This window comes from Lathyrus oleraceus, chromosome 4 (assembly GCF_024323335.1).
Source record: "Lathyrus oleraceus cultivar Zhongwan6 chromosome 4, CAAS_Psat_ZW6_1.0, whole genome shotgun sequence".
In the NCBI taxonomy this organism is placed as follows: Eukaryota; Viridiplantae; Streptophyta; class Magnoliopsida; order Fabales; family Fabaceae; genus Lathyrus; species Lathyrus oleraceus.
Window position 1 is genome coordinate 226,781,393 of NC_066582.1, and position 13,230 is coordinate 226,794,622.

Genomic DNA, 13,230 nt, shown 5'->3' on the forward strand with positions numbered 1-13,230 from the left:
CCCTCATGTACTGAAGGCACTTTCTGATGCAACCGTAGACACTGGTGTGGCAAAAATATCTTTAGCTATTGTAGATAAAATAGGATATTGTGTTGAATTCTGTTTCCACCATACAAGAAGGTCAAATTTAGGATCCCTTTTGACACACTTACTAGAGTAAAAACCCTTAAGCTCATTTTGTTGATCAATCGAGTCTTGTTCCTCTAAATGTTGCTCAAAAGCATCGGCTCTAGCCATCAGTGAAGGATGACCAACTATTGTTTCATCATTGGAAACATTGTTTTCACCACTACCAAGAGGTTGTCTATTATGATTTTGGTCATAAGCTTGCTTATACCAATCATACAATTTTTGTAAGCTCTCTTTTATAGATTTGATCAACCCGGTAGCAAACACAGATCCAACTCCATACATATCCTTAAAAGTCCACTCAATATAACTCAACTTGTATCTTGGATCCAAAATAATTCCAAAATAAATCAACTTGTTCATCTTACTAGCACACCCCCAATATCTCTTATATTTTTCCATCGTGTCCCCACCCACACTTGCAAATACACCATTCAAGTTCATGGTAGCTTGCTTTAGCTCACAATAGATCGCAGACACTTGGTGAAAAATACTATGCAAACTCACACTTTGAGAGGTGGAAAAAACATTAGTTGCTTCATAGAATAACTTTAAAAAAGAGATAAAAGCTCTAACAATGTCTCAATCATCACTACTAGGAGGACTACCTTTTCCAAAGAACTCCCTATAGCTCGACTCTTCATACTCAAGCTTATCAAAAGCAGCTTGAAACTTCTCTGTAGCTGTCGCAACCTAAAAAAATATAGCGTGCGGAAAAAAAACCGGCGAAAAAGAAATGACAGAAGAGTCGCCACCGTGCGTTATTTATCCCAAATGAGGGAAAGGAAACGCTCGAAGTAAATCTAAAGAAAGGAAAGGAAAAGACAAGGTCTCGCAACCAAATCTTGGGTTCGGGAGTCGATTATGCGAAGGGAAGGTATTAGCACCCCTACGCATTCGTAGTACTCTACGGGATCCACTCTTGTTGTTCTTGTCTAAAGGGTGTGTGTTTATCTAATGTATTATTTACTAAAAGGAAGGGTCAAAAGAAAATGACTCGCACGGATGTCGCATCCACTACATACGTATCTCATATGAACATGATAATCAGAGTCTTCGTAGGTCGGCTACCTATGGGTTAAAGAGGAGTGTGCTCGCTAAGACGTTACGTCTTATGCCTACGTATCTCATCTGGAATGAGAATCAGAGCAAAACGTAGTTCAGCTAAACTACGGGAACAACGGGTCTCGATTGCAACTAGGGCAAGAGAAAGGGAAGGTCTCGGTCGCAACGAGGGCGAGAGAAAAGAATCGCAACAAGGGTGAAAGCAAACAAGGATTAGTTGTTAGTTGTCAGTCAAAAAGGAACTCGGCAAGACATCGCATCTTGTGCCTACGTATCTCATCTGAACATGAGAATCAGAGTTGTCGTAGTTCGGCTACATAGGGAAATAAGGATTGTCATCTGAACATGGACTTACAAAGGAGGACACTAGTTGTGTCAAAGGAAAGTGGGCAATGTGTTCGCGTCCTAACAGCAGGTGTCGCAACTCGCTGAATCGAGTCTTAGGCAGTTACCTCTTTGCAATAGAACGGAGTGACACTCCACAGGATCGGAGACGCACGAAAGGTCTAAAAGTGGGGAAGATCTTCCCTAGAGTTGTCATGCAATGTGGACCTATGTGTTAGGATTTACAAATGGGAACATCTACCTAATGTTAGTATGCAAAGAATAAGGGAATTCTACATATATTATCATACAAAAGAATGAGGGAATGCTACCTATGTTATCATACAAAAGAATAAGGGAATTCTACCTATGTTATCATACAAAATAATATGGGAATTCTACCTATGTTATCATACAAAAGAATATGGGAATTCTACCTATGTTATCATACAAAGGGTTCTACCTAATGGGTGCTACCTAAACGGAACAAGAATCGACGAATGGAGCAAGGAGAAGATAAGGGTAGATGGCGATGCACGAAGCAATCGACTAACAGGTGGTAGATGGCGATGCATGAAGCAATCAACTTACAAGAGAAATGGTGATGCATGAAGCAATCGACTTACAAAAGGATGGATGAACACGTGCTGGTTCTGTTAAGTTTTGAAAATGATTACTCGATGTTGGATCGAGGTTTTGATCTTGTTTTGAAATGGTTATCGGATGTTCGTTTTAGTTCTTATATTAACAGATGAGTAAAGAATGAAAGAATAAACATTATACACTTCATGATAGAGGGGTACATTTGTTATGAATGGGGATTGTTCATGGCAATCAAACAATAAATATATGCCTCATACACCATACAAGTAGGCAACAGTTAATCAAACAATAAGATATATAAACAAGTATATGATCAAGTCAAATGAATCAAAGAATGATATAATGAAGCATTAAACAATGTATGGAAAGTATAAACATGTTAAATAATCAAACAATAGAAGCATGGATGAAAGAAACAAGTATAAAAAATATCAGATGAATCAGACAGGTGAAACTATGCACACAAAGGATCACTGAAAAATTTAATCGGGAAATGATGCAAGGATCAAATAAAATCAAGATGAAAGGCCTCTAATACATGGCACATGATATGAACAAGGGAGGATCAAAAGATCTCTTCAATTGCCCTAAGCAATCCCTAAGTCAAACATCAATCATGGAAAAGTCAACTGAAAAGTCAAGTCAACTTAAAAATTATCAAATATATAGTAAATTAATCAAGAAAATTATGAAAAATTAAACTAACTAAGGTGGGGTGAGGACATCATCATCCCCCAAAAATATTTCAAAAATAATGAAAATTGGTTATTGAATTGATTAAATCAAAACAAAGGTCAAACCAAAAGTCAAACAACAAGACTAGGTTAGAAATAAATCAAGAATAAATAGTAAATTAATCACAAAAATTATGAAAAATTAAACTAACTAAGGTGGGGTCAGGACATCATCATCCCCCAAAAAGATTTCAAAAATAATGAAAATTGATGTATAAATTAATTGAAATAAAACAGAAGTCAAATGAAAAGTTAACCAAGCAAACTAGGTCAAAAATAAATTGAAAATGGGAAATAAAATTCCAATAAAAGGTCAAGTTGACCATGAGACATTGGTCAACCCTCATCCTAAAAATCAGAAGTTAAAAATAATTCTAAGTCATGAAAATAAAATAAATGAAAAAAGTATGCTTAAAAGAACCACTTGAAATAAATAATTGAAATAAAATATTAACATTAAATAAATATGAAAATAAAAATTAAATAAATTAAATAAAACATTAAGGAATGTGAAAAATATTTTTTGGTATTTTTATGAACAAATAAAATATTTTTATTAATTAAAAAGCAAAACAGAAAATAAAATAAATAAAAGAATGGAAATAGAAATAAAAATGAAGTGGAATTGGTAATGGGCCATGGAGGGGGTGCAGGTAGCGCGTGCAAGCCAGGCCCGGTCCAGGATTTATTTAAGTGTGACAGCATAAAATAAAATGTGCATTTAAAAAACTCATGTGAACATATCAATTGGTCATGCTGTTGTTTAAGTCATATAAGACAAAAAATGTGTGGATGGACAAGATTAAACATGCAGGCGCGATCCAAGGGGCTGCCATGTGACACGTGGCGTCTGCATGAAGAGCAAACTCTATTCTCATGCAAAAATGCAGAAAAACGCAAAAACGCAGCCCATTTTCTCAATCTTTCACACAACATATCTCACTCTATGGTTCATGAAATGGGATGGTATAAAAAACAAAATTCAAGTTTGAAACGAGTAGAACACAATGGTGCTTTGTTTCATTAAAAATAATGGCCCTAGCATGTAGAAAAGCGAACAACAAGGGGGCTTCATGCACCCGGATTCAACAAAAAATAATGTCACAAATTTAAAGTTAAAAGCAATGCCTTATGTTGAGGGCTTTGTAAGCATGCATAGCATATTATTTACATGGAAAATAAGCATGAATCAAGCATGGCATAAATGAAAAATAACATGAAACAAGCATGGTAGGCATGACAAATAGTTGTGAACAAGCATGAAATGAAATGAACAAAGCCATGGAAGAGAGTGAGTAAAGGTTTACCTAGTGGATGCAAGGTCCACTGCCCCTTGAAGATGGAGAAAATGAGGAGAAAGATGCTACTTTGTGCTTTGAGAATTTTTAGAACTTGTGAAAATGGAAATGGATCTCTTGCTTGCCTTGCCTCTTTTGAAAATAGCAGCCATCACTACTTCAGATTAGGTTTTTTTGTGTTTAAATATGTAAGGTTTAATGATGGCTAATGGGCTTGGAATGTTTGTTTGAGTTTATGTGCAAAAGGTGCAAAAATGAGTTGTGAAAAGAAATGGCTAAATGTAGCAAAACTTAAGTGAATGATCATAAAGCAAATGGCCAAATGAGGTAAAAAGTGTGTTGGTTGGTTTTGTGGTCTGATTTGGTTTGGCTTGTGCAGCACAAAAATAGTCCAACAGTGTGACTTTAAGACCTTGTAACTTGATGAGATGTAACCAAATGGCAAGGCAATGCAAACAGTAGAAAGAGGGCATGGAGCTTAACATTTTTCATGTTGAACACAAGTTGAAATGATGAGTGGAAAGAGGTGAAAATGGCCATAAGGTTCAGGTTCCATAGCTGCAAAATGGTTGGGCCAGTTTGGCCTAAATGCTGTCAAAAAATTTAGTCTATGATACCAACTTTAGATGAGTGTATCTTTCAAACCAATGATCTAAATGGGATGATTCCAAAAGGATGTGAAAGAGGACATAGCAAGGTAAAACTGTCATGAAGAAAGTATTTTCAAAAGATGCCTTGAAGTGCAAGAAATATGGCCCATAAGTCTTGACAAATTTTGAAGATTTTGGACTTAGAAAATTTTCTAAGTGTTCTAAAATAATGTCTTACTTTGACCAAGCCTAACTTTCTAAATTTTAATCCAAATGAAACAAACTTTATATATCTAGAAATCTTGGAACAAGAGGAACAACTTTCGTGTTGGAGAAATTTTCAAATGGAGCTTGCATCTTGGTGGAAAATGGGCTTAAAGTGGGTGCAAAAACCATAAAACCTTTCCCTAAATGGAAACTCAACTATTTCCAAATTTGGTAACTTTTTCAATTCCTGATTAAATGATGAATCCATGATCCAACCTTGACCAAATTTCACATGTAGGCTCCCTTAGGCATGAATTTTGAGATTCCACTTTCAAAATGTCAGGAGTTGACTTTTCTGGCCCCATAGTTGACTTTTCCCAAACTGTCTGATTCTCGATTCCATTGATCAATTGAAGCACCTCCGGCTCAAATAAAGAGCCGATTTTTTGTATGTAGACCCTTGTGGACATATGGAGGGCCATGGAAATGAGTTTCACCCAAGGAATCAGAAATAAACTGATTTTATACCAAACCCTAGTTTAGGGCAAAAATGCTCAAGCACTGGCTGCCAATGGATCTTTATGAGATAACTGTGGATATTCTTAGGCCAAGATGCCTCTATAATCATGACGTGAATGAGCCCCTTTACTTCCAACCAAACATTGCCTGTTGCAGATAGCCATGAAACCCTAGTTTCCTGATTAAACCCAGATGCGCACTCTAAGAGCTTTGAATCTTCCACTGATGAACTGGGGACCATAATAAGACATATGGAACCCCTTGAGACTTGTATATTTAGGAAATTAAGTCCAATTCTCAATCTTGCTTTGTGTGGGGTCCTTCTGGTAAGGAGTGATCAATCAAACCCTGATTTCCAAGTCACTAATGCAGTATGCAATGAGTATGACCTAGTATAATGCTAATGCAATGTGAAACACAATCTCATGTTTCCAAGAAAAATGAAGGATAAATTTTTGGGTATTACAGCAGCCTCAAGTATCAAATATGTCGCGTTCCAACGAGTTTAAACATCGAGACATACTAGTTTTTTACAAGTTATTCCAGCAAATTCAATGCATTCTTTAAACTTGGCTGCCCTATGAGGTGAGGACTTGACAAATCTAACAGCATCCCTAACACTAGTAATAGACAAATGCTTATCTTTTAAACCCTCATTTACCACCAAATTCAATATGTGAGCAGCACACCTCATATGAAAACATTTTCCATCCCTCATCATCCCATTCATAGTTGATATTTTTCTATGCAAATATGCTACAACTACATCATTTGAAGTTGCATTATCAACAGTTATGGTAGACACATTCCTAATTCCCCAATCCCTTAACACCTCTTCAATCTTCCTACCTACCGTGTCACCCTTGTGGTTTGGAATAACCGTGAAGCTTATAATTCTTTTTTGATAGTTCCATTCGTTATCCACAAAGTGTGTCGTAAGGGTTAAGTAGTTTTGATTTTGAATAGAAGTCCAACAATCAGTAGTAAGTGCTACTCTATTACAGTCGGACTTAAAGAAGGCTTTTAGTTTTTGTTTCTCATCTAAGTGTAGCTGAAAACAGTCTCTAGCTACTGTACGCCTAGATGGGAGAGTAAATTGGGGTTGCATTACTTTAGAATAGTACTTAAAACCTTCCCCCTCAACTGCACTAAATGGTTGTTCATCTAGAACCACAAAAATTGACAAAGCTTTTCTACAAGCTTGCTTGTCAAATTTGGAGCTAACATGACCCAAACTAGATCCTTCTACAGAGGGGTATGTAAGAATAGTTTGGGTGGGATCAGTGGTTCTAGGCTTCTTTGCACATTTTAAAATGTGATGGTTCATGTTGGTGGTGCCATGAGTCCTAGGGTCACATAGGTATTTTTTGTGGCAGTGTTTACAAGTTGCAGTTGGTGTATCAACTAAATCTAATAAAGTGCTCCCAACAAGCAGATGATTGCCTAGAACCACTTGCACTAGCTTTCCTCTTCTTTGTAGGTTGGGTATTAACTAATTCTGGTCTAACAACTTCAGTTGTTGTTGCTGAACCAACTTCATTCATGACATATTGAGTAGGTATAGTTTGATTAGGTTGATCCATCACTGAAAAATGAAGAAGCCATAATCAACAAACCATCACAAAAAGATAATTAAATAGCTGATAATGACACATTTTACTACTTGACTAATGCTGACAGTATCCTCACAATATACATTAAATAGCAGAATTAACATGATCCATTAAAACTAATATGCAGTGAGAATAATCAAAGCCATGTTGTAAAATGAGTACTGAAGACCAAAATAATAATAAATCAAGTCTTATCCTATGGAATTAGTTGCATGAATTTTATCAATATATCAATATTTAAAAAGTCAATGAAATAGGAATTAATGAATTTTATATATAATGTAAAATATAGACTGCACCAACCAAATATTAAAATAGTGCAATAACATAACCCTTCTAGTAATGAATTTTATAAATATGGACTATTTTATAAATATGGACTTAAAATTCTTAATATGGATTATTTATAAACAATAATAGTACAACTAGTTTATACTGCACTATTACTGCACTAAATATCAATATACAACTTAATGAATTTTATAAATATGGACTATTTTATAAATATGGACTATTAAAATTCCTAATATGGATTATTTATAAACAATAATAGTACAATTAGTTTATACTGCACTATTACTGCACTAAATATCAATATATAATGTAAAATTTATAAACAATTAATGAAAGGGTTATAATACTTCACTATTTTAAAACCTATTTTGCATACAATTCAGTTTCAAACGGTATTCAGAAAAATTCAATTTCAAGATGATATTAGAGGACAATGTAATAGAGAGACAAAAGGTAGCATTAAAAGTGTCATCATTTGATAGCACTAAACTAGCACATAAGCAACAACAATATACCATACATTTGGTATGCACTAAACTAGAACATAAGCAACAACAACATACCATGCTAAAAAACTTATGATTCTCTATTATACCAAATTTTGTTTTAACTGCAATGTGTTGGACTTGTTACAATAATACATGGCACACCTCCTTTCTCATGGACAACTTAATGAATTTTATAAATATGGACTATTAAAATTCCTAATATGGATTATTTATAAACAATAATAGTACAATTAGTTTATACTGCACTATTTCTGCACTATTACTGCACTAAATATCAATATATAATGTAAAATTTATAAACAATTAATGGAAGGGTTATAATACTGCACTATTTTAAAACCTATTTTGCACACAATAATACATGGCACACCTCTTTTCTCATGGACAGTGGGTAACCAATACACCATATGAAGTAATGAGTAAGACTTAAATTATTTTCAATCATATGAGTTTATTAAGAATTAAAAAGAAACATGTAAGACTTTTGGTAGAAACATGTAAGACTATGATACCTTATTTGTTTAATTTTCCAAGGCAAGACTAGCCACTGATATGAGAACTGAAATATCACTTGCAACTACAACCAGTTTAATTGTTATTAATAGCGGATCACAGAAAACCAGATACATGAAATATCAGATAACATAGCAGGAAAAAAAACTGACATAAAACTCAATATTTCTAACATAAACCAAAAAAGAAACCGACATAAAACTCAATATTTCAAACAACTAATAAAGCATAATGTATAGTAGCTTATGTTGCGGGAAAGAGATGAAGGAACAGAGTGAAAACAGAGCAAAATCATGAGTTGTGTCTTTACCTAAGTTCCAAAAATCACGGTTCATGTAGGGGTAGCAAAAGTCACATTCCAGTTTCCAAATATCAACCCAAAGTAATCAAATATTATGCACAAATCAAGTTTTTAAGTTAGAGAGAACAAAGAGATTCATCGAAACAACAACAATATAAGAAAAAAAAATACAAACTCTAAGCACCCGTAGAGTGAGACAACTGGTCCAAAGCCTTTAATCACTTGTAACAACAACAATCATCATAAACCCTAAATTAAAAACCTTAGATTCAGAAACCCTAATTAAAAAATCCTAACTAAGAGTGATTTAACGGAGAGTGTGTGAAAACATTAGAGAATATGGGAAGGAAACAATTAATCACATTATAACTGGAATGAAAGAGTGAAAGATCTGGGAACGAGTGGAGTGAGGGAACGAGAGAGTGAGAGAATATGGGAAGGAAAAACGAGAGTGAGAGAAGTGAGAACAAGAGGAATCTATGACAAAACACCGTGTTTCGTAGATGGGCGGGTTTGGGTACCCGTGGGTCCATTTTTGGTACCCGACCCGTTCTTTTGAACCCCCTGTAACCCAGTTTGGTAACCCGTTTGACCCGTTGGCCCGATCCGACTCGCCCAAATTCTTTTTTTTTTTCCGGGTTTCACCGGGTTGGGCCGGGTGGGCGGTTTATGTCCACCCATACTTCTCCCATAAGCCACCCATTCCGTTGCTTGAGTCTTCAAAGCTTCCACTTTTTGATCTTTGATGTTGCCTTCACCATGTTACTTCAAATGAATTCACTTTGTATGCCTTTGTTCAAACCCTCCCTGTTGCTAAATATCCTACAAAATAGTCCAAACCAAGTTCACTAACATAACATACATACATCCACCATGCAATACACATACATTGATGCAAACATTCCTAACTTCACAAGTGTTGAATTTATGTCACTTACATAGCATAATAGAGTAATTCAGCCATACTAACACAACAACATTACTAGCAGAACTTCAACCAATTTGCAATTTTAACCTCATGTTAACAATAACAATTCAAACTACTTTCCATAATAGTTCACTATAAAAGTTCAAATCAACTGCAATCCCTAACAATACCTTAACTCCATTAACCTAACTATTTTCCTAACTGTTATTAACAGTTAATTAGCATCAATTGATATTTCCAAAACTATGACTAACTTAATAGTTCCTTAATAGATCATTAACAATTCAACATAATTCCACTAGCTGACTAACAATCATCTAACAATCCAATAACAAATTAATTAACTTTCATAAACCTACATTACTAACTTACTAACAACCTACTAATCAAGACAATTTCTTAACAAACTAATTCAACTAGTTTCTAAACTTCAATTCATTTAAAATTTCACTAACAAATAACATAATTCTTCTAGTTAGCAGGGCATTACAATTAACAACTCAGTTCATCAACTGTTATAACAATCTACTAAATTCCTAACACCGAACTAACTTTGTACTAACAAAAACCTAACTTTAGCACATCATAACTAACTTCATCATATAGCAGTCATTAATAATACTAATTATGCTAACTAGTATTTGAATCAACTAACAATGGACTAGTATTTAACATTAACACAAAGCAAATTCATTTAATAGATTCAATCAAAACATAACTAATCTAACAGTTTTGAATCTCACATAACTAACTCTCTCAGTCCCTAGGTTCATAACCAATTATCACACATCCCTAAAACCAACATAGTGTTAACTCCAAACTAACTTGAATTGGCTCATATTAACAAAGTTAGTCTTTGTTAATCTTCAACCTATATAAATTTCATCATTCCTGAATCATTGCTCTTCTTTCCAATCATTTTTGTCTCACTAAAAATCATTCTCCTCAATCACTAAACCACTCACACTCTCTCAGAATCACTCACTCGCAATCTCTGAACCAAAATCTCCCCAACACTCTCAATCAATCATGCAGAATAACAACTCTTAGAATAAATAAGAAAAGAGAAGAAGCAGAACATCGTGAAAGGAAGAAAGAGAGAAGAATTGGACATTACCTATGATTTCATCTTCGTCGTCGTATTCGTCTCCATCTTCTCTAGCAGGTAGGTCAAGTCCCCTTCCTCATTTCACTTCGAATCAGATACCATGATGTAGCTTAGGGCTTGGAGAATCAAAGTCTCAACCATTTGGACTTTGATTCCCACGTGGGAGGATTTAATTTGAAGATTTATGATTAGGGTTCTTAAGGTAATTGGTTTGGTTATGGTGATTTATTTAAGATTAGAAGAAATTATGAATGGATTTAGGAAGAGGATGAGGAGATGAGGAGATTGATGTAAGGTTTCAGTGGTTTCACCCCCCGCCACCGCCGGAGGCGATTTCCGACACGGCGGAGGTAAGTTTTTCTCAGGCCAGAAATTTGAGAGGAGTTTTAAAACCGAGAGGAGTTTGAGAGGAGTTTTGAACCTGAAACTCTTCCCCCCTCTCATGTGTGGGTTTGGGCTCAATCTCCCCTGGGCCCATAATTTTCACTTTCAACGCCCCTGAGAACGTTATACACCCCCCATATGTTAACCCAAAGCCAACTTGGGCTTAGTTTGATGGGGCAACGCCCTGATATGCTTTTCACACACTATTTTCATATTCATACCCTTGATCCAAACGATAAAAAGAACTTTTTCAAAATACAAAAATACACTTGATCCAACGTCAAGTGCTTTTCCAAATCAAATTCACTTGAAAGCAACGCGAGTGCTTGATCCAATGTCAAGTATCTCATACACTCCATTACATTCTCACACTTCTATCTCTATTCCATTCACACCTTTCACAAGACAAAATTCCAAACGCTTGATCCAACGTCAAGTGATCTTTCAAACATTTTCACAATAAACTGGACAGAAAAATATGGGGTGTACGTACTTGTGCACAACATTTTCAAGTACTTGGGTTGTCGGTTGTACCTAGCTTGTGGATCGATACTTGACTTCCATTAAAAACACTTAAACAATAAAATGAGTTTAATGTGATTCTCTGAGAGTGAAAATAGTGGTTAGGATGCCACTGTCCTTTCAACTCTCGAGTATTCTTATTGTCGGACGTACTTAGCCGGTGGTTAGATGATTTTCTCTCTCTAAGTATAAATGATTAAACTCACCAAACAAATTTCATAAACAAAAACTCTTTGGATGAAAAAGAGAGGTTAGGATGCAACTGTTCTCTCAACTCCCAAGTACTCAGATTGTCGGTTGTACCTAGCTTGTGGTCTGACACTTGTCTCAAATTCTAAAATCAACCACAACTCATCAAATCCATTTTTCCGCCTTAGGGCATCCAAAACCTTTTCACAAAGGACATGTTACTTCTGTTCTACCGCGGTGTGAATAACGATTAAGCCTCCCATGCGCGAGAATACAAGTCATGTTTAACTGCTAGAATGCGATCCAAGCGCATCCATTCTACCGCAAACAAAAAAATGCTTAAGTATCCCATGTGTGAGCATACAAGAAATATTAACTGCTAGAACATGAACGTTAATAATGTCTACTAAAAACAACCAACACACACTCATTTTCTACTCGGAACTACAAAGCTCTGATTTCCTTATTGCACTATAAGGATACGTAGGCACAAGATTGCGAGATCTTGGCGAGCACACTAATTATAAACATTATTTTTTTTCTCCATTAACCAATAGCAAGTAACCTTCAGATAACAACACTCATACGCACATAGAATAAGAAAAGTGGTTCTCGTTGATTACAACAGATGTGAGGGATTCTAATACCTTCCCCTTGTATAACCAATTCCCGAATCCACTCTTGGTTGCAATGACCATTCTTTTGGGGTTTTATCGATATTTTCCTTTTCCTTTGGAATAACTAAAATCTGGTGGCGACTCTGTATTTTTCATGGCGCGACACCTGGCGACTCTGCTGGGGACTTCAATAAGCGAGTCAAGCCAACTTTGATTGTATCCTTTTGTGTTTTGGTGTTTATATTTATATTACTTGCTTTCACTTATCTATTGTTGTTATGCTTCATATGTTCTGTAAATTTTGTATTCTACTTTTGTGGGACGGGTTACTGATACTATTGAGTGATAAGCCCAATACCCAGGCTGGGAGAATACACCTAAGATAGGATGGTGGTTGCATAGTAACTGACTTGTCGGACGTAGTTGTATTGATGGGAAGGTGCGAGAACCTCGCCTAGAGTAGATTCTTTATGAAGTATCTCTGTCTCATAAGTTAGTTTGGATTGACAGGCGTACTTCAGAAGGGAATTCATGACTCTAGGGACCTTTGTCAAACCTATGGCTTTTGAAGTTGAGAGTGATCTCACTTATAGTAGATCCCTTTTAGGGTATTGTTGGCTCGCAAGTCTTTTTATGACAATCATAGTATTCTCATTCAAGGATCCATGACTCTAAGCATCTTCATAAAGATTTAGAACTCACATGTAAGGGGATATGGTTTTTTTTTTGCAGGAAAACTAAAACTCCAACCTACCTTGAATCATCTGCAATTTAGTCTGGAAT

The 13,230-nt window shown here is 35.5% G+C and overlaps 1 long non-coding RNA gene across 1 annotated transcript; it reads right to left on the reverse strand.

The window, feature by feature from the left end:
• Positions 1 to 8,854: 8,854 nt before the first annotated feature.
• LOC127074703 (uncharacterized) lies at positions 8,855 to 11,137 on the reverse strand. Its single transcript, XR_007786098.1, has 2 exons — positions 10,745 to 11,137; positions 8,855 to 9,521 (listed from the first exon to the last, which is right to left on the reverse strand). It is a non-coding gene; the product is annotated as an uncharacterized LOC127074703 (long non-coding RNA).
• Positions 11,138 to 13,230: the final 2,093 nt, after the last annotated feature.